The sequence below is a fragment of the Syzygium oleosum genome, unplaced genomic scaffold, assembly GCF_021117445.2.
Source record: "Syzygium oleosum isolate NSW1041296 unplaced genomic scaffold, Sole_v2.1 Sole_v2.10, whole genome shotgun sequence".
NCBI lineage: Eukaryota > Viridiplantae > Streptophyta > Magnoliopsida > Myrtales > Myrtaceae > Syzygium > Syzygium oleosum.
Window position 1 is genome coordinate 2201417 of NW_026607494.1, and position 22141 is coordinate 2223557.

At 46.3% G+C, this 22141-nt stretch overlaps 1 pseudogene; it reads right to left on the reverse strand.

Moving 5' to 3' along the window:
- LOC115678551 (ubiquitin C-terminal hydrolase 12-like) overlaps positions 1–22141 on the reverse strand; it is a 47729-nt pseudogene that overhangs the window by 7104 nt on the left and 18484 nt on the right.

A 22141-nucleotide genomic window follows, 5' to 3' on the forward strand; every position in this document is an offset into this window, starting at 1 on the left:
GAGAAAACTCATAACTTCCATTAAGGAAAGTGACCTTAACGATCTTATTTTACATGTATGTGGCTTTTCTGCATTCTATCAAGAAACTTTGACATACTTAGAAATACAAGAACCTCCCCAGTCACATAAATTAATCCATGGAATTGGAGAATGGGATTCAGCAGTAAAATGTTATTACTGATTGTGCTTCCTCTTGGGGTGTCAGAGGCCGATTTGGACGGTAAGTATGGTTTTGCCTCTTTGCCCATAACCAGAAACGCTGACATTGCACAGGTACACCGAACTCTCTGGCAACTTCCTCCTGTGAGTTACCAGAAAATCAGTTACATGCATCAATCAATATATCCAACAATGCATATTACTTGATAGGATCCAAATGACATAGCAACGTCGACATGGCTCACACACTAAACAAAAATCTTACTCGTTTTTATGGACGAATTTAATTTAGCATGAAGGAATATCATCATATAACTACTATCCGTGCACCAAAATCGGAAGATACCAAGTCAGGAGTCAGGGTATACTGAGTCTTTAAAGCATGGTTAATTAACCAGACTAATAACGATTTTCAGCTATTCAAAGATTTATTATGGCAAACTGAAGAGACAAAGTACAAACTTACAAACGAAAAGCACAATCAAAACAGAAAACGAGAATGTATCGCGCACAGAGATTCTCTCCAGAGCAGATGACGGTCAAGATGGATTCCAGAATCAGTACTGATGTAGTCAGAGAAGTAAAAGACAACAAAAAGGCCAAACACAAGACTAGATTAGAGAAGAATTAAAGCTGGACCAGAATAGATGTATTCTACGGTTTGTAGAAACCGATTATGTGTATCAAATCAGAAAAAACCAATGATAAAGAGACTTAAAAGACCATTTATACTAGGTTTACAGACGAGTGACGATCTGAACCCTTGATCTAAGATAACAACATCTAATCTGAACTGTCCAACCTAATTAAAAAGTCACATGACTATATGACAACCTACTAACCTATCAACAAAGAAAAAGACTAACTATAGAAGGAAAAAAAATTAAAACTATTAAAATAAAATTATGTTCATGCATCATTCTCCCTAGGTTGGAAAGAATTAAGCTTGAATGCGGAGACTTTAATTTCTTCAGGAGAGATCACTGAATCAATCTTTTTCATCTCTCTCCAAAATCTCATGGAGCTTCCGTACACGTATTATCCAACCAATTTCACTTGAAACTTTGTAGCCATATCATTCTTCCGATATGGCTTCATTCTTCTCTGATTGGAGAAAACTTGATCTTGAGTTTTGAAGTGTTGGATAGGTAAATTCATTCCAATCATCTTTAGTTTTCCCACCACATCTCGAAGTTGATAGATGTTCTCTTCTTTCAAGAGAACTTGCCAATCAAAATTTTCAGAACAGTTCTCAAATTGTTTTGGAATAACAAAATAATTCTTTAACATGAACAATACTCCCTCTTCAACTTTAAGTTGGCCGGCATCTACTCCATATGTTTGCTCATCTTCTTCATTAGTACCTTTTGCATATTCATGAGTGCCTTGATCAAACTCTTCAAAAGTACCTATCGCCATCTCGCTTGATTGCCTCTTCCACAACCTCTTCCACGTCCAACCATCGTGTCGGAACAAAAACCCTAATGAAGACTCAGGACCTTTTTCGCTTTGATACCAATTCGATGTTGGAAAATCTCTGACAAGGGGGAGAAGTAAACGATAGCAGAAAAAACAAAAGAGGGCTAAAATTGAGTTGAATTGAAGCTGGAAGAGAGACAATATATTCTAGGGTTTATGAAAGACTGGTGATGTTTATGGGATGAAGAAAGCTAATGACAAAGAGACTTAAAATAACAACCTCTAATCTCAAACGTTGGAGTTCATTAAAGGTCACATTACTGATACATGACTATTTATTAATCTAAAACTTAATGAAAGACTTAATAACAGAAAAAAGACTTAAAAAACTAATTATGCTCCTGCATCAACTACCAAAAGAACTCTAATGGAGCAAAACTGACTCTCCTTAGACAGGTTCCTTTCAGTGAAAGGCCTCTTGATAAATGGTAAATACTTCTTACTTAAGTCTAACCAAAACCATAAGAACGGCCTAAAATCACCTATTAGGATCTACCCTCCATTTCCACAAAGCATCCATGGGAGCCCCAAGGCAAGACCATGATGACCAACAAATGTCAAAAGGAACATATGCTTCCATAAAGCATTTATGGGAGCCTCAAGGCAAGGCTATCATAACTGACAAATAGATTCAAAGAAAATGTCAAGACGAAAATATCCCAATGGTAACTTGAACAATCAAGTTACATGTCACACCCCGAACCCCATCGGGCACGCGACACCCTTACCTGGTCGATTTATGCGACATCCCAGGATTATCGCCGACCTCAAATCGCCATCAGAGATTTACAACCACAGCGGATACTAACAATTAACCCGGACAATTAAACTGGGGAGAATATTCAGGGAGAATACACATATTCGATTTCCATTAACATTCTTATAGAATATTCACAACTTACAACCGCCACAATTTACAACCATCACATACACTTGCACACCGTATTACAAACCATCGATATACCAAAAAGATCGATGACTTGGCTTTCTATTCCCAAAAATGTTACTTTCCAAAAACCTACTAGGAACCCCTGAACTAACCCCTACGCCCCTTGCTAGGCGTCCATTCTGAGTCTGACTCATCATCACCGGAGTTTGAACTCCCCTGATCCGATGGCTCCTCCGAAGACTCCGGCTCCGCCTCAATCACAATCGGATGATCAATGTCACTCGACTCAGCTGGAGCAGCGTTCTGATACTCCTCAGCCAGAAAATCGAAGAAATTATACTCAGGCACGTAATTGGGATCCATATATTCCTCAAACGGGAGTATATACTCCCGGTCTCCTGCCGGCTCATCCGACTCCTCAGACTCGACTTCAGGCTCTACCTCGGGCTCCACTTCTTCGGGTTCCTCCTCGTCTGGTTCCTCCTCGGGGATTGGTTCTAAATCTATGTCCATCGGGTCATCCTCAGCTTGCGATGCTTCGGGCTCGGGCTCATACTCAGCCTCCGAAGATCCCTGAGCGGCTGGTGCTGGATGCATCCCAGACTGCGCTACGCTAACCTCCGTACTGGTCAACTCTCCAATAATCGGGGGTATAGAAGTCGGGTCCCAATCCCCAACTAAATCGAATGGAACATCGAATCCTCTAACAGGCCCGAACTCAGCCCCGTCAGCATCTCGGAAGAACCAGGCAGTGTACTTATGCTCTTCCCAAAGAGGCAAACCTACATCTATAAACACGATAGAAGTGTGCTTAATCCAGGTCATCCCATCTCCCATCGGAAATTCTATAGCGTCAACCTCGGTGTGCACTGGGACTCCAAAACGTTCTGGTGGCGGCGGTGAAGGATTCATGGTTCCTATCGGGGTTTTGAAATTGTCGGTTGAAACAACCGTGAGAACACTTCTCAGCAAGTTCACCCCTAAACCCCACCTAGACTATCACGTACATCCAGACAATCTCCCAAACACACAATCACACACATACCATCATCACATAGCAGGTACATCAACACAATCACAAGCATGCACAATTCTCATGTCATGCGCTCGTTCCGTTCTCATCATATCTCCTCCATATTCCTCGCCAGTGACCCGCGTAAACGTACACGCTTCAGGTACACTGCGACCTCTTTCCACAACACTTCCAGGCCCGCGTAAACGTACACGCCTCAGGCTCAACAGCTACCACCTACTGCGTAACCCGCGTTGAAGTACACGCCTCAAGCTAGCAGTCTTCCGGTAATACCGGGCATTGTCCCGCGTAAACGTACACGCCTCAGGACGGCACAATTTTCCACAATCACGCGTCATGCCACATTTGTAACAGCCCGAATTTCGATGTAATTCCGGAATCAATAAAACTGATATTAATTCGCATTTCATTTTAGTAAGTCTCGCCCAGAGCTGATCACTCTCGGGATACTAACAAATAGGGTATAGCTAATTAAGAAACAGTACGTGGACCGGGGATCCTATCGTGAAATGGACACCGATCATGAGAGACGCTGAGGGAATATTTTGGGCCAACGTGGGCCGATCGTAGGAAAGGCTAATGGATTGGGTTCGGCCAAGGCCTACGATGTACAATAGGGACGCAGGTGATTCTGCAAGACCGAAAGTACACGTGGCCAACCAGTCCTGAACTTGAACCGAACGATTGTGACCTTTGGAACTAGTGATAATTTCTCATTCTCTCAATGATCGAGACCATTACGATACGGATAGCCCTAGGTCGATACGCGTAATCCCTAAACAGCCGCCCGTTAGTGAGAGACCCTGAAATTGAAAGTTTAGCGAGTTTTGTTCACGGAATTGGGGCCGGATTTCGATGTCGATTTTCGAAGGCTTAAGAGACTATTTTTGGGAATCTGACGTCATATCACGCTGGCCACACACGTTTGGAGTTAGTACGAGTAAAAATTGGAATTTCGGTCCGGGGATGAAAAATTACGATTTTGCCCCTCGGGACGCCAGCGTTGCTTTTCAAGGCCAAATGAGGTTATTTTTCGAGGCCGACGCCATTTTTGGGTGGCCACGCATACCAAGAGTCGTTATGGCCAAAAATTGAAATTTTGACAAAAATTGAAAAAATAATATTATTTTATTCCCGAAACTTTGGCGTGGATTTTCGAGGGCTTGCGCGATGAATTTCGCGATTCCGACACCGCATTATGTTGGCCACGCACATGGAGGGTTGGTACGGGCAAAAAATGAAACTTCGCCCCGGGACAGCAAAAATGACGGTTCTGCCCCTGGGCTATTTTTGGTTCCGAATTTTGGAGGATAATTAAGGAAATTAATTAAATTTGGACTTATCTTAATTGTTGCAGCAAAAGACCAAAATGCCCTTGAGTTATTGGATAAGATTCAATATTAGTCATTGGATGAGGGGTAAAATGATCATTTTAGGCTAGATCTTGACACTTGGCACCTAGCACCTATTGTTTGACCAAGATAAGACTCTCACTCTCTCTCCTCTCACCCTCATCTGGCCAGAACAGCTCTCCCTCTCACGTTGATCACTCCCTCTCCCATTTTTTTCTCTCATTTTCTCTCTTGGTTTGGCTTTGTCGGAGCAAGCCGCGGGTCACCGGAGCACCGCCGCCGACCGCCGTGCCCCGCCATCGACCACCGCAGCCCCCAGCCTCAGCCTTGCCCCTGTCCGACCCTTTCTATCTCTATTTCTCTCTCTTTCTTCCTCTTTTTCTCTCTTTACCGTCCGGAAAATAGGGCCACCGGAGCTTCACCGGAGCTCGGATAGCCGTTCCGTCACCACCCGGCCGTCTAGCCGCGCTGTACGACGCCGACGGTACCTGTCCCCCGCACAGTGTACGTACGGTAGGTACTGTAGCGACGTACGGTTCATACGGTCCTTCGTCCGTACGGCCGTCCCGCCGGCCACCGCCACCTCGCCGGCCACCGTCCTCCGCCCGTCCGTACAGTTCCATACAGGTCCGTACGTCGCCCCGTCCGTACACCGTCGGCCGCCGTCCGTACACCGCCGGCCGCCGTCCGTACCGTTCGCCGGGAACGCCGCCGCCGGTTTCACTGTTCATCAGTGATCAGCCACCGTTCCTCGTCCCCGTGTTCCAGAAATTGAGTAAAATTTCTAAACCCGGATTAGGACTGTTAGTGCATTTTTCTGGACTGGATTAGGAATGCTGGTACTGGCAGAGAAAACATTAGTGCACCGACTGATAGAAATTATTATCCGGAAAAATGTAGTGGACCAATGAGAATTTAATTGGGGAGATTAATAGGGTGGAATGGTCAATTTAGGAACTGGTCGGTGAAATTGCCGGGTATGTCCGGGTTGACTGATTGTATGTAATTCGTGCTTAATTGTGATTGATTTCGTACTGCCATGTCGCATGTCGTGTGGCTGAATTATGTGAAGTGCGATTGGCCAATGATTGGTTTGAAATTAATTGTTGATTTGTGATTCGCACGTTAGGCCACACGGTATTAATTGGGTCAATTGAGCACGTGTTGTGATATTGAGTGTTTGAATTATATTGGCGCTCGTGGTGCATTGCATAACATGGACACGCATTGTGTATGCCAAGAGTGAGGCATGTGATGAAATTGTGCGAGAATGCGTGCCTGCCATGAGCATGTGATCATCTAAAATACCCTGAAGCGTTTTACGCTGGGTTCCGACAATAATTGGTTGTGTGATCACCTAAGGACCTTCGGGTCATGACCTTCGGGTCGATACCGTCCTCATGCACTTTGAAGCAAGACGATGCCCGGTACGTCCGGAAGACGACCATCCTCATGCACTTTGAACCAGGCTCTGGTTCGTAAGGAAATCAGTGTTGCGCCTCATGCACTTTGAAGCAGGCTAGAGACGTTGGGCCAGATTAGTTGCTGCGCCTCATGCACTTTAAAGCAGGCTAGATGCACCGGGCCGCGAATATTGTTGACTCGAGTCGTAATAAATAATAAATCGGGCGATTGCCAGTGTGCCAGTGTGGGCCAGTGGGCCGGGAAATGCACGTGACATATCAACGACATTTGCCTGCATGAACATGCATGGACTGGCATGCGAGTGTGTGAGACTCAGTGCATGAGCATGTGATTGGCGTACGTGTGACTATGTGTGCCACGTATGTGCCGTAATTATTATATATTGAAGTGTCTAACCTGCAGGGTCAGAGAATTATTTGATTGTTGTTGTGTTATTGTTTTAAGTATTTGTTTCCAGTCAGGAGATTGCATGCTAGCCTAGCCTAAATTTAGGGGTTGAACTCGCTGATATTCGTCTCACGGTTGCGTAAATCGAAACTTTTCAGACCCCCAGCCGTGAGGATGGAGAGACCACTGCCTCTTTTTGGGATCCCTCTGCAGATCCGGCAGTATACTAGTACCTACCCCTTAGGAAATGGGGAGGCTTTGGTGAGGTATCGATCATAACTAATTGTGAACATAGGCGAGTATTTTTACCAGAAGCAGGAGTACGTGGCATGTTGCCACCGGGATACCAATGGGAATGAGGGAGAGCCCCTCAAGAACTTTGATATCCCGGTCGATAGTGTTGGGTTGTTGCACCCAATTATAGCTAATGGTGAGGTGATAAACCCTGAGGTCACGCCCGAGTGGATGAGGCGGGAGGAAGAGATGGATGAGGAGCCCGATGTACTAGTGGAGGACCCCGAGCCTATGGATGAGGAGGAGGATGACGAACCCGAGGCCATGGAGCATAACGTAGAGGAGGACGGAGAGGTTGCAGAGCTGGGATCAGATGAGGAGGGGTTCGAGATTTACTTGGACCCGGAATTGGAGCTGGACTCCGAGGACGAGCGAGCTCAGGCCATGGATTCGGAGGAATCGGGGGCTAGCGAGGATGCCTCCGAGGAGCTGTCAGATGATTCTACTGAGTCGTCTGATCCCGACTGGGAGCCATAGAGTCGTCCCGTGTCCTTAGCTAGTAGTGAGGGCCGCTACTTTTTGGACTGTAGCTTTCTTCCCAAGTTTTAACCTGACCTCCCTAGCCGCTTACCACTTTTTGACCAAGTGGCTACTGTTCGTGTGTACCCTTTTTGTTTATACTTGTAAATATTGTACAAATGGCTTTAAATAGTAATATAAATGTGTAATTATTTTCTGCGACGGTGTTTAACGTATGGCTATCCTTGGTTCCTATTGAAGTTGTCTGGGTTTACTTATTTAATGCTTCCGCTTGTGCTTGATCTGTGTTTGATCGTGGGTCAGCGACACTTCCTGGGACGTCGCAGTCAAACGACCCAAGGTGGGATGCTCGCACTTCGTGGGGTACGGGGCGTGACATCCCCGTTTGATTTGGTATCAGAGCAAGGTCAGCTCGGTCCAATTGGGTCGAAGCCTGGAGTGATAAGGAGCGATGGGACCCTGGGTAGCTAGTAGGGTGACCTCGTGTGCTACATGTATCTCCTGACAGTTTGTGATTGTGTTTGAATTGTGATTATGTGACCCGTAAGTGCAGATGCGGCAGGACCCGAGGTGAGTGTGCAAATCCCTTGGGTGATGAGTTGGCTAGTTTTTATTAAGCCGCATGCTGATTGCTTAATTGTTGTTTGATACCTGTCTAGGACTTAGACTGGGATAGATTGGTTTAAGTCTTTAATTCCTTCGTGGAATTATAGCAGGTAGTTGTAGAACCGAGTAGCCAAGATGAGTAGCGAGGGGAGAGGTATAGGAAGAGTTCCTAGAAGGGGTGCAGGAAGAGGATCCAGAGGTGGAGGTCGTGCTCGAGTGAGAGCAGTGGACAATCTGGGAGTTAATGTGGAAGCTGCAGTAGACCCTCGAGTTGATGTTATACCGGTGGAAGATCCACGTATGGAAGGAGTTCTACGGGTATTAGAAAGACTCGGGAATGTGCTGGATAGGCAAGCTCAAGGGCGAGATAATGTAGCCGCCCAGGCCGCTGAGACTGTAGCCGCTGCTGCGGTAAATGAAAATCAAGCCAATATGGGACAGGCTCAGCCAGCCGGGGTTAGGCAGATGCCCCAGTTAGTAGAACAGTTTATGAAATTGAAGCCGCCTAAATTTCATGGTCGCGATGACCCTGAGACTGCACCAATGTGGGTAGAAGAACTGGAGAAAACCTTCAAGGTTTTGGGGTGCACCGAGGAGGAGAAAGTGACATTGGCGGTTTACTAGCTACAAGAGGGTGCAAATGATTGGTGGAATGCTGTGGAAGGTAGAGTGTTTCCTGTAGGAACGGGCCCGACTTGGACTGTGTTTGTGGAAAACTTTTATGAAAAATATTTCTCGGAAAATGCGCAAGAGAAGAAGTTGATGGAATTTATGCGCTTGCGTCAGGGACAAATGACTGTGGATCAGTATGAGGCCGAGTTCGCGAGATTGGCTAAGCTCGCACCAACTATAGTGGAGAATCCGAGGGATAGAGCGCGAAGATTCCGGGATGGATTGAAGCCGGATCTTCGAAGTCTGATTTTGTCCCACGATATTAAAGACTATGGGGAAATGCATAGGCGAGCTCAGATTATGGAACGAGATCAGCAGGTGAGGGCAGCCGCTTCAGGATCGCGGTTTGCTCAAACTAGGGACAATCGCCGTTTGGGAAAGAGGCCTATGACTGGAAATAGGCGATTTGTTCCACCAGCCAGGCGGAATATCGGGAAACCGAGTCCCCAATTGGGTAGATATGGGGCGTGTTTTAAGTGCGGGAGTATGGAGCATCAGATTCGTACTTGCCCGCAGATGCAACTATCAGGACCGTTCAGAGTACCGTCACCACGAGCTGGAAATCAAGCCGGACCTCCCCCACCGGTTAATCAAGGGCGACCGCCAGCTCAAGGAAGGGTCTATGCCATAGCGCGCAATGGAGCTGAGAATGCGCCGGGCGTAGTCACAGGTACGATTTCCTTGTGTGATCGTGCCGCGTATGCATTGTTTGATCCGGGGGCAACCCATTCGTTTGTTTCAGAGCAATTTATTGAGTTGGTTGGTATGAAACCATTGCTGCTTGAGAATATGCTTTGCGTGTCGACACCCATGAATGATAGGTTGTTAGTTTCTTTTGGATGCCCTAGCTGTAAGATAATCATTGGGGGTAAGGAAGAGAATATCGACTTGGCAGTATTAGCCATGTTCGATTTTGATGTGATTATTGGGATGGACTGGTTAGTCCGACAGAAAGCTGTAGTGGATTGCAGCGATAGGACAATCCAATTTAATCCGGAAGGACGCCCTAGTTTTGAATTTCAGGGAAACCGAGGAGGAACCTCGATCCCTTGGATTTCTTCGCTTGAGGTGAGTAAGCTGTTGGATGAAGGGTGTGAAGGATATTTGGTGAATGTTGTGGATCCAACGGTTGTTGAACCTAAGTTGGAAGATATACCCGTAGTAAGCAATTTTCCCAAGGTGTTTCCTCAGGAATTGCCGGGTTTGCCGCCTGAGCGAGAAGTGGAGTTTGTGATTGAATTAGCGCCAGGGACGGAACCGATTTCGAAAGCGCCATATAGGATGTCTTTATCAGAATTGAAAGAGTTAAAGGTCCAGATACAGGGACTACTGGACAAAGGCTTTATTCGCCCTAGTGCGTCTCCATGGGGAGCGCCGGTCCTGTTTGTCAAGAAGAAAGATGGAACTCTGAGATTGTGTATAGATTACCGGCAGCTGAACCAAGTGACAGTAAAGAATAAGTACCCACTGCTAAGGATTGATGATCTGTTTAATCAGTTGCAAGGAGCCTCAGTGTTTTCCAAAATAGATTTGAGGACCGGGTACCATCAGCTAAGAATCAGAAATGAGGATATTCCCAATACTGCTTTCAGAACTAGATACGGGCATTATGAGTTTACGGTTATGCCCTTCGGATTAACGAATGCCCCAACCGCTTTCATGGACTTGATGAATAGAGTGTTCAAGGAATTTCTGGATCAGTTTGTGATAGTTTTTATTGATGATATATTAGTGTACTCTAAGAGCCTCGAGGAACATGAGGTACACTTGACTGAAGTGCTATGGACCTTGAGAGAGCATGCATTGTATGCCAAGTTCAGCAAGTGTGAGTTTTGGCTCAACAGAGTGGAATTCCTTGGACATATCATTTCTGGGGATGAAATCTCTGTAGACCCAGCTAAGATTGAAGCAGTTACCAAGTGGCCTAGACCGACATCAGTAACGGAGATTCGAAGTTTTCTCGTATTGGTTGGCTATTACAGGCGATTCGTAGAAGGATTTTCATTGATAGCCACGCCAATGACAAGACTGCTTAAGAAGGAGATGAAGTTTGAATGGGATGACAAGTGTGAAAGGAATTTTCAGGAATTGAAACACCGGTTAACGACTGCCCCTATATTGACCATTCCGTCGGGCCCAGAAGGATTCGAGATTTATAGCGATGCTTCGCTAAGAGGATTGGGTTGTGTGCTGATGCAGCATGGAAAAGTGGTGGCATATGCGTCGCGTCAGTTGAGACCGCATGAGATGAATTACCCGACGCATGATTTGGAATTAGCTGCTATCGTGTTTGCACTTAAGATCTGGAGGCACTACTTGTGTGGAGAGAAATTCCAGATTTATACTGATCATCAAAGCCTCAAGTACCTATTTTCGCAAACAGAGTTGAACATGAGGCAGCGCCGATGGATGGAGCTTCTAAAGGATTATGATTGCGACATTATGTATCACCCTGGAAAAGCCAATCGAGTGGTAGATGCTTTGAGTCGAAAGTCTAGTTTGGTGCATTTAATGGTCAGGGAGTGGACCTTGTTGGAAAGACTCAGGGATTCAGAATTTAAGTTGGAGATGAGTCACGTATCAATTGAGATGGATGCAGCTAAGAAGAAACCGGACTTTCAAGTGTCTGAGGATGGAATTCTGAAATTTAGAGGGCGATTGTGTGTGCCGGATGATGTAAAACTTAAGGAAGAAATCTTATCGGAAGCTCATAGGAGCAATTACAGTATCCACCCGGGGAGTACGAAGATGTACCAGAATTTGAGACAACACTATTGGTGGAATGGGATGAAAGTAGATGTGGCCAGGCATGTAGTTTAAGTGTTTGACGTGTCAACAAGTGAAGGCACAGCATTGTAAGCCTGAAGGATTATTGAGATCATTAGAAATTCCAGAGTGGAAATGGGAACATATTACAATGGATTTCGTGACAGGACTGCCAAGAAGCCAGAAAGGACATGATTCAATCTGGGTAATAGTGGATAGACTGACTAAATCAGCGCACTTTCTGGCTGTGCGAAAGGACTTTGAGTTGGATAGATACGCAGACTTGTATGTGAGGCAGATCGTGAGGTTGCATGGAGTACCAGTAACGATCACTTCGGACCGTGATCCGAGATTTACGGCCAACTTTTGGAAAAGTTTGCAAACGGCCTTAGGAACGAAGTTACAGTTCAGTACGGCATACCATCCACAGACAGATGACCAGTCTAAAAGGACCATTCAAACCCTGGAGGATATGCTGAGAGCTTGTGTAATAGATTTCCAAGGCAAATGGGAGGAGCAGTTACACTTGGTGGAGTTTGCTTATAATAATAGCTATCAGCAGAGCATTCATATGGCACCGTTTGAGGCCTTATATGGTAGGGCGTGCAGGACGCCAGTGTGTTGGAATGAAGTGGGTGAACGGAGTATCACGGGTCCAGAGTTGATACAGCAAACCGTTGAGGCAGTTGAGGTCATTCGAGACAGACTCAGAACGGCGCAAATTCGCCAGAAAAGTTATGCCGATCGAAGACGACGACCTTTAGAGTTTCAGGTTGGAGATCACGTGTTTCTTAAGGTGTCGCCTATGAAGGGATTATCTAGATTCGGCAAGAAGGGAAAACTGAGTCCCAGGTATGTCGGGCCATTTGAGATTTTGGAAAAGATTGGAGATATGACTTACCGACTTGCCTTGCCGCTCAATTTGTCCCAAGTGCACAGTGTTTTTCACGTGTCGATATTAAGAAAGTATGAACCAGACCCGACTCATGTCTTAAGGTATGAGGAGATAGAAGTGGACGATAAAGTGTCGTACGTGGAGAGACCAGTCAGGATCGAGGATAGAAAAGAGCGCGTGCTTAGGAACAAGACGATCCCGATGGTCAGAGTTGTCTAGGAGCACCATGGAACAGAAGGTGGCACATGGGAAAGTGAAGAAACTATGAGACGTCAACACCCCCAGTTATTTGAGTAGATAAGGATAGATTGCAAATTTCGAGGACGAAATTTTTGTAAGGGGGAATAATTGTAATAGCCCGAATTTCGATGTAATTCCGGGATCAATAAAACTGATATTAATTCGCATTTCATTTTAGTAAGTCTCGCCCAGAGCTGATCACTCTCGGGATACTAACCAATAGGGTATGGCTAATCGCCCTCTAAATTTGATACGTGACTCATCTCCAACTTAAACTCTGAATCCCTGAGTCTTTCCAACAAGGTCCACTCCCTGACCATTAAATGCGCCAAACTAGACTTTCGACTCAAAGCATCTGCCACTCGATTGGCTTTCCCAGGGTGATATAGAATGTCGCAATCGTAATCCTTTAGAAGCTCCATCCATCGGCGCTGCCTCATGTTCAACTCTTTTTGTGAAAATAGGTACTTGAGGCTTTGATGATCAGTATAAATCTGGAATTTCTATTCACACAAGTAGTGCCTCCAGATCTTAAGTGCAAACACGATAGCAGCTAATTCCAAATCATGCGTCGGGTAATTCATCTCATGCGGCCTCAACTGACGCGACGCATATGCCACCACTTTTCCATGCTGCATCAGCATACAACCCAATCTTCTTAGTGAAGCATCGCTATAAATCTCGAATCCTCCTGGGCCCGACGGAATGGTCAATACAGAGGCAGTCGTTAACCAGTATTTCAATTCCTGAAAACTCCTTTCACACTTGTCATCCCATTCAAACTTCACCTCCTTCTTAAGCAGCCTTGTCATTGGCGTGTCTATCGATGAAAATCCTTCTACGAATCGCCTGTAATAGCCAACCAATCCGAGAAAACTTCAAATCTCCATTACTGATGTCGGTCTAGGCCACTTGGTAACTGCTTCAATCTTAGCTGGGTCTACAGAGATTCCATCCCCAGAAACGATATGTCCAAGGAATCCCACTCTGTTGAGCCAAAACTCACACTTGCTAAACTTGGCATACAATGCATGTTCTCTCAAGGTCCATAGCACTTCAGTCAAGTGTACCTCATGTTCCTCGGGGCTCTTAGAGTACACTAGTGTATCATTAATAAAAACTATCACAAACTGATCCAGAAATTTCTTGAACACTCGATTCATCAAGTCCATGAAAGCGGCTGGGGCATTCATTAATCCGAAGGGCATAACCGTAAACTCATAATGCCCGTATCTAGTTCTGAAAGCAGTCTTGGGAATGTCCTCATTTCTGATCCTTAGCTGATGGTACCCGGTCCTCAAATCTATTTTGAAAAACACTGAGGCTTCTTGCAACTGATCAAACAGATCATCAATCCTTGGCAGTGGGTACTTATTCTTTACTGTCACTTGGTTCAGCTGCCGGTAATCTATACACAATCTCAGAGTTCCATCTTTCTTCTTGACAAACAGGACCGGCACTCCTCATGGAGACGCACTAAGGCGAATAAAGCCTTTGTCCAGTAGTCCCTGTATCTGGACCTTTAACTCTTTCAATTCTGATAAAGACATCCTATACGGCGCTTTCGAAATCGGTTCCGTCCCTGACGCTAATTCAATCACAAACTCCACTTCTCGCTCAGACGGCAAACCCGGCAATTCCTGAGAAAACACCTCGGGAAAATTACTTACTACGGGTATATCTTCCAACTTAGTGTTCCACAACTGTTGGATCCACAACATTCACCAAATATCCTTCACACCCTTCATCCAACAGCTTACTCACCTCAAGCGAAGAAATCCAAGGGATCGAGGTTCCTCCTCGGTTTCCCTGAAATACAAAACTAGGGCGTCTTTCCGGATTAAATTGGATCGTCCTATCACTGCAGTCCACTACAGCTTTCTGTCGGACTAACCAGTCCATCCCAATAATCACATCAAAATCGAACATGGCTAATACTGCCAAGTCGATACTCTCTTCCTTACCTCCAATGATTATCTTACAGTTAGGGCATCCAAAAGAAACTAACCTACATTCATGGGTATCGACACGTAAAGCACATGTTCAAGTAGCACTGGTTTCATACCAACCAACTCAATAAATTGCTCTGAAACAAACGAATGGGTTGCCCCCGGATCAAACAATGTATACGCAGCATGATCACACAAGGAAATCGTACCTGTGACCACGCCATGGCATAGACCCTTCCTTGAGCTGGCGGTCGCCCTTGATTAGCCAGTGGGGAGGTCCGGCTTGATTTCCAGCTCGTGGTGGCGGTACTCTGAACGGTCCTGATAGTTGCATTTGCGCGCAAGTACGAATCTGATGCTCCATACTCCCGCACTTAAAACACGTCCCATATCTACCAACTAGGGACTCGATTTCCCGATATTCCGCATGGCTGGTGGAACAAATCGCCTATTTCCAGTCATAGGCCTCTTTCCCAAAGGGCGATTATCCCTAGTTTGAGCAAACCGCAATCCTGAAGCGGTTGCCCTCTCCTGCTGATCTCGTTCCATAATCTGAGCTCGCCTATGTATTTCCCCATAGTCTTTAATATCGTGGGACAAAATCAGACTTCGAAGATCCAGCTTCAATCCATCCTGGAATCTTCGCGCTCTATCCCTCGAATTCTCCACCATAGTTGGTGCGAACTTAGCCAATCTCGCGAACTCGGCCTCATACTGATCCACAGTCATTTGTCCTTGACGCAAGCGCATAAATTCCATCAACTTCTTCTCTTGCGCATTTTCCGAGAAATATTTTTCATAAAAGTTTTCCACAAACACAGTCCAAGTCGGGCCTGTTCCTACAGGAAACACTCTACCTTCCACAGCATTCCACCAATCATTTGCACCCTCTTGCAGCTAGTAAACCGCCAATGTCACTTTCTCCTCCTCGATGCACCCCAAAACCTTGAAGGTTTTCTCCAGTTCTTCTACACACCTTGGTGTAGTCTCAGGGTCACCGCGACCATGAAATTTAGGCGGCTTCAATTTCATAAACTGTTATACTAACTGGGGCATCTGCCTAACCCCGGCTGGCTGAGCCTGTCCCATATTGGCTTGATTTTCATTTACCGCAGCAGCGGCTACAGTCTCAGCGGCCTGGGCAGCTACATTATCTCGCCCTTGAGCTTGCCTATCCAGCACATTCCCGAGTCTTTCTAATACCCGTAGAACTCCTTCCATACGTGGATCTTCCACCGGTCTAACATCAACTCGAGGGTCTACTGCAACTCCCACATTAACTCCCAGATTGTCCACTGCTCTCACTCGAGCACGACCTCCACCTCTGGATCCTCTTCCTGCACCCCTTCTGGGAACTCTTCCTATACCTCTCCCCTTGCTACTCATCTTGGCTACTCGGTTCTACAACTACCTGCTATAATTCCACGAAGAAATTAAAGACTTAAACCAATCTATCCCAGTCTAAGTCCTAAACAGGTATCAAACAACAATTAAGCAATCAGCATGCGGCTTAATAAAAACTAACCAACTCATCACCCAAGGGATTCGCACACTCACCTCGGGTCCTGCCTCACCTGCACTTACGGGTCACACAATCACAATTCAAACACAATCACAAACTGTCAGGAGATACATGTAGCACACGAGGTCACCCTACTAGCTACCCAGGGTCCCATCGCTCCTTATCACTCCAGGCTTCGACCCAATTGGACCTAGCTGACCTTGCTCTGATACCAAATCAAACGGGAATGTCACGCCCCGTACCCCACGAAGTGCGAGCATCCCACCTTGGGTCGTTTGACTACGACGTCCTAGGAAGCGTCGTCGACCCACGATCAAACAGAGATCAAGCACAAGCGGAAGCATTAAATAAGTAAACCCAGACAACTTCAATAGGAACCAAGGATAGCCATACGTTAAACACCATCGCAGAAAATTACACATTTATATTACTATTTAAGCCATTTGTACAATATTTACAAGTACAAACAAAAAGGGTACACACGAATAGTAGCCACTTGATCAAAAAGTGGTAAGCGGCTAGGGAGGTCAGGTTAAAACTTGGGAAGAGAGCTACAGTCCAAAAAGTAGCGGCCCTCACTACTAGCGAAGGACACGGGACGACTCTATGGCTCCCAGTCAGGATCAGACGACTCAGTAGAATCATCTGACAACTCCTCAGAGGCATCCTCGCTAGCCCCCGATTCCTCCGAATCCATAGCCTGAGCTCGCTCGTCCTCGGAGTCCAGCTCTAATTCCGGGTTCAGGTAAATCTCGAACCCCTCCTCATTTGATCCCAGCTCTGCAACCTCTCCGTCCTCCTCTACGTCCTACTCCATGGCCTCGAGTTCGTCATCCTCCTCCTCATCCATAGGCTCGGGGTCCTCCACTAGTACATCGGGCTCCTCATCCATCTCTTCCTCCTGCCTCATCCACTCGGGCGTGACCTCAGGGTTTATCACCTCACCATCAGCTATAATTGGGTGCAACAACCCAACACTATCGACCGGGATATCAAAGGTCTTGAGGGGCTCTCCCTCATTCCCATTGGCATCCCGGTGGCAACATGCCACGTACTCCTGCTTCTGGTAAAAATACTCGCCTATGTTCACAATTAGTTCTGATCGATACCTCACCAAAGCCTCCCCATTTCCTGAGGGGTAGGTACTAGTATACTGCCGGATCTGCAGAGGCATCCCAAAAAGAGGCGGTGGTCTCTCCATCCTCACGGCCAGGGGTTTGAAAAGTTCGGTTTACACAACCGTGAGACGAATCTCAGCGAGTTCAACTCTTAAACCTAGGCTAGGCTAGCATGCAATCTCCTGACCGGAAACAAATACTTAAAATAATAACACAACAACAATCAAATAATTCTCTGACCCTGCAGGTTAGACAGTTCAATATATAATAATCACGGCACATACGTGGCACACATAGTCACACGTACGCCAATCACATGCTCATGCACTGAGTCTCACACACTCGCATGCCAGTCCATGCATGTTCATGCAGGAAAATGTCGTTGACATGTCACGTGCATTTCCCGGCCCACTGGCCCACATTGGCACACTGGCAATCGCCCGATTTATTATTTATTACGACTCGTGTCAACAATATTCAGGGCCCGGTGCGTCTAGCCTGCTTCAAAGTGCATGAGGCGCAGCAACCAATCTGGCCCAGTGTCTCTAGCCTGCTTCAAAGTGCATGAGGCGCAATACTGATCTTCTTATGAACCAGAGCCTGCTTCAAAGTGCATGAGGATGGTCGTCTTCTGGACGTACCGGGCATCGTCCTGCTTCAAAGTGCATGAGGACGGTATCGACCCGAAGGTCATAACCCGAAGGTCCTTAGGTGATCACACAATCAATTATTGTCGGAATCCAGCGTAAAACGCTTCAGGGTATTTTAGGTGATCACATGCTCATGGCAGGCACGCATTCTCGCACAATTTCATCACATGCCTCACTCTTGGCATACACAATGCGTGTCCATGTTAGGCAATGCAATGCACCACGAGCGTCAATATAATTCAAACACTCAATATCACAACACGTGCTCAATTGATCCAATTAATACCGTGTGGCCTAACGTGCGAATCACAAATCAACAATTAATTTCAAACCAATCATTGGCCAATCGCACTCCACATAATTCAGCCACACGACAAGCGACATGGCAGTACGAAATCAATCACAATTAAGCACGAATTACATACAATCAGTCAACCCGGACATACCCGGCAATTTCACCGACCAGTTCCTAAATTGACCATTCCACCCTATTAATCTCCCCAATTAAATTCTCATTGGTCCACTACATTTTTCCAGATAATAATTTCTATCAGTCGGTACACTAATTTTTCTTTGCCAGTACCAGCATTCCTAATCCAGTCCAGAAAAATGCACTATCAGTCATAATCCGGGTTTAGGAATTTTAAGGCCCGTTTGGTAACGTGCCAAATAGTGAAAATTTATGTTCTTTTGTTCCCAGAAATAGTTTGGGAACAGAAATGCGTTTGGTAAACTTTTTGTTCCTCGGCACATTTTTGCAAAAATATGCCGAGAAACAATTTTGAAGAGAAACAAGAAGTAAAAAAAAAGTTGCTTCTTGTTTCTCGGCACAATTTTGAGAATCAGTTTTTTTTCTTCTTTTTCTTTTTTTTCTTTTCTTATTTTTGTGTTGTTCTTCCCTGGCCGAGCCGACCGCCGCGACCGGCCACAACCCAGGGCCGGCGAGGCATCACAGCCTCGCCGGCCGCCGCGGGGCGAGGGTCGCTCGCGGCGAGGGCGAAGGCTGGACTCGCCGGCCTCGGGCGGCGGCCTCGCCCAGGATCGAGCGAGGCCGAGCCTCGCCCGTATCCGGTGAGGCCGAGCCTCGCCGTCGCGACCCACGGGGCCGACCTCGCCGTGGGTCTCGTCGACGAGGCTCGGCCTCGCCAGACTCGGGCGAGGCCGAGCCTCGCCGTCTCTCGGGCGAGGCCGCCTCGCCCAGCGGCGAGGGTCCGCCCTCGCCCTCGCTCGCCGGCGGCGGCGAGGGCCGTGACGCCCTCGCCAGCCCTAGGCTATGGCCGGTCGCCGGCGACCGGCCATGGCAAATGAAGAAAATGGGTAAAAAAAAAATTAAACAATTCAAAATATTATTAAAATATTATTTGGGAACAGAAATTTTGTGTAGTTACCAAACGCATTTCTGTTCTTTTCTATTCTAGGAATAGAAATTTTGGACAGTTTATCAAACGCCTTCAAATACTCAGAAATTGTTTCCGAGCACAGAATAAAAAAAAATCATTTCTGTTCAGAAATAGCTCCCGGGCACAGAATGGTATTCATGCGCACCCTTACTCACCTAATTTCTGGACCACGGTGACGAGAAACGGCGGCCTATCACTGATGAACAGTTAAACCGGCGGCCGCGTTCCCGGCGAACGGTACGGACGGTGGCTGGAGGTGTATGGACGGGGCGACGTACGGACATGTACGAAACCGTATGGACGGGCGGAGGACGGTGGCCGACGAGGTGGCGTCGTAATCGTACAGCGCGGCTAGACGGCCGGGTGGCGACGGAATGGCGATCCGAGCTCCAGCGAAGCTCCGGCGGCCCTATTTGCCAGACAGGAAAGAGAGAAAGAGGAAGAAAGAGAGAAATAGAGAGAGAAAGGGTCGGACAGGGGCAAGGCTGAGGCTGGGGGCTGCGGGCTGCGGTGGTCGACGGCGGGGCACGGCAGTCGCCGGCGGTGCTCCGGTGACCGGCGGCTTGCTCCGGCGACCGGCGGCTTGCTCCGGCGACCGGCCAAACCAAGAGAGAAAATGAGAGAAAAAAATGGGAGAGGGAGTGATCAACGTGAGAGGGAGAGCTATTCTAGCCAGATGAGGGTGAGAGAAAAGAGTGAGAGTCTTATCTTGGTCAAACAATAGGTGCTAGGTGCCAAGTGTCAAGATCTAGCCTAAAATGACCATTTTACCCCTCATCCAAGGGCTAATATTGAATCTTATCCAATAACTCAAGGGCATTTTGGTCTTTTGCTGCAATAATTAAGATAAGTCCAAATTTAATTAATTTCCTTAATTATCCTCCAAAATTCGGAACCAAAAATAGCCCAGGGACAAAGCCGTCATTTTTCCAGTCCCGGGGCGAAGTTCCATTTTTCGCCCGTACCAACCCTCCATGTGCATGGCCAACATAATGCGGTGTTGGAATCGCGAAATTTATCGCGCAAGCCCTCGAAAATCCACGCCAAAGTTTCGGAAATAAAATAATATTATTTTTCCAATTTTTGTCGAAATTCCAATTTTTGGCCATAACGACTCCTGGTATGCGTGGTCACCCAAAAATGGCGTCGGCCTCGAAAAATAACCTCATTTGGCCTTGAAAAGCAACGCTGGCGTCCGGAGGGGCAAAATCGTAATTTTTCATCCCCGGACCGAAATTCAAATTTTTACTCGTACTAACTTCAAACGTGTGTGGCCAGCATGATATGACGTCAGATTCCCAAAAATAGTCTCTTAAGCCTTCGAAAATCGACATCGAAATCCGGCCCCAATTCCGTGAATAAAACTCGCTAAACTTTCAATTTCATGGTCTCTCACTAACGGCTGTTTAGGGATTTCGCGTATCGACCTAGGGCTATCCGTATCGTAATGGTCTCGATCATTGAGAGAATGAGAAATTATCACTAGTTCCAAAGGTCACGATTGTTCGGTTCAAGTTCAAGACTGGTTGGCCACGTGTACTTTTGGTCTTGCAGAATCACCTGCGTCCCTATTGTACATCGTAGGCCTTGGCCGAACCCAATCCATTACCCTTTCCTACGATCGGCCCACGTTGGCCCAAAATATTCCCTCAGCGTCTCTCGTGATCGGTGTCCGTTTCACGATAGGATCCCCGGTCCCCATACTGCTTCTTAATTAGCCTTACCCTATTGGTTAGTATCCCGAGAGTAATCAGCTCTGGACGAGACTTACTAAAATGAAATGCGAATTAATATCAGTTTTATTGATCCCGGAGTTACATCTAAATTCGGGCTGTTACATAACCGATTCCCGAACCTGTTTTTCGAGTGGGCCGGTCTGGTTTCCGGGTAAATCTGGTCCGGTTGCACACTCCTTAAAGGAGGTACCCTAATCAATACGGTTTCTCTGAAGCAAGAAAGATTTGTCAAGTTCAATAACAACCACAAGGACTTTCACCAAAAGGAACCCCTCAGCTGCTAGACTTGTATTGGGAGACAATCCTCACTCCTGACATGCAGTTGCCATAGTCATAATCTAACTACATATAGTCATCCAAGAGACTCCAGACAGGTATCACACGCTTTCCCCTTAAGCTCCATACCTCCTGGTTCTACATAGCAAGGCTGCGCTATAAAAAAGACCGACATGACCCCCCATTCTGATTGTTTGTATATTGATAACTCAGCACCCATGACCCAAATCAACAGCTATCTGGCCATTCCGTTAGAAGGAGAACTTCGCATTTTGAGCATGGAGTGATTTTGGTACAAGAAGCTTTAACAATCTGAAACCAATGTTAGAGCCTGCAAAATTCTGAGCAACCTTTGCAGGCCCTATTGACAAGACTTCATGTATGAATTAAGACATAGTCCAATTTACGACTTTTTTAACGAGGCCAATGTATAACTTATTTTGTGTATATGTGTCATTTTGACTTCCCACAGATAATTTAAACAAATCCTCCAAATAAAAATAGCACAGTTAGAAGTTTTAAAACATCCCAGCGGAAATATCAAAGTCAAATTCATATTACCCGCAAACGACATCAATTTGTAACAGCATCTGCAAGGTCAGTAATGAAGCTCGAATTGGTCATTAGCTAAAGTTAGGAGAAGTGTAAAGATACCCTGAATAGAGTAAACGGCATTTTCTTCTCCATGCGAAAACTACGGACTTTATCATGGTCCACAAGATCGAAGTATATATCTTTTCCAATCTGCTCAACAAGATCCGCATCTCGTGCAACCTAGCATAAGAGGCTGTTGCTTTAGAATATAATATCAAC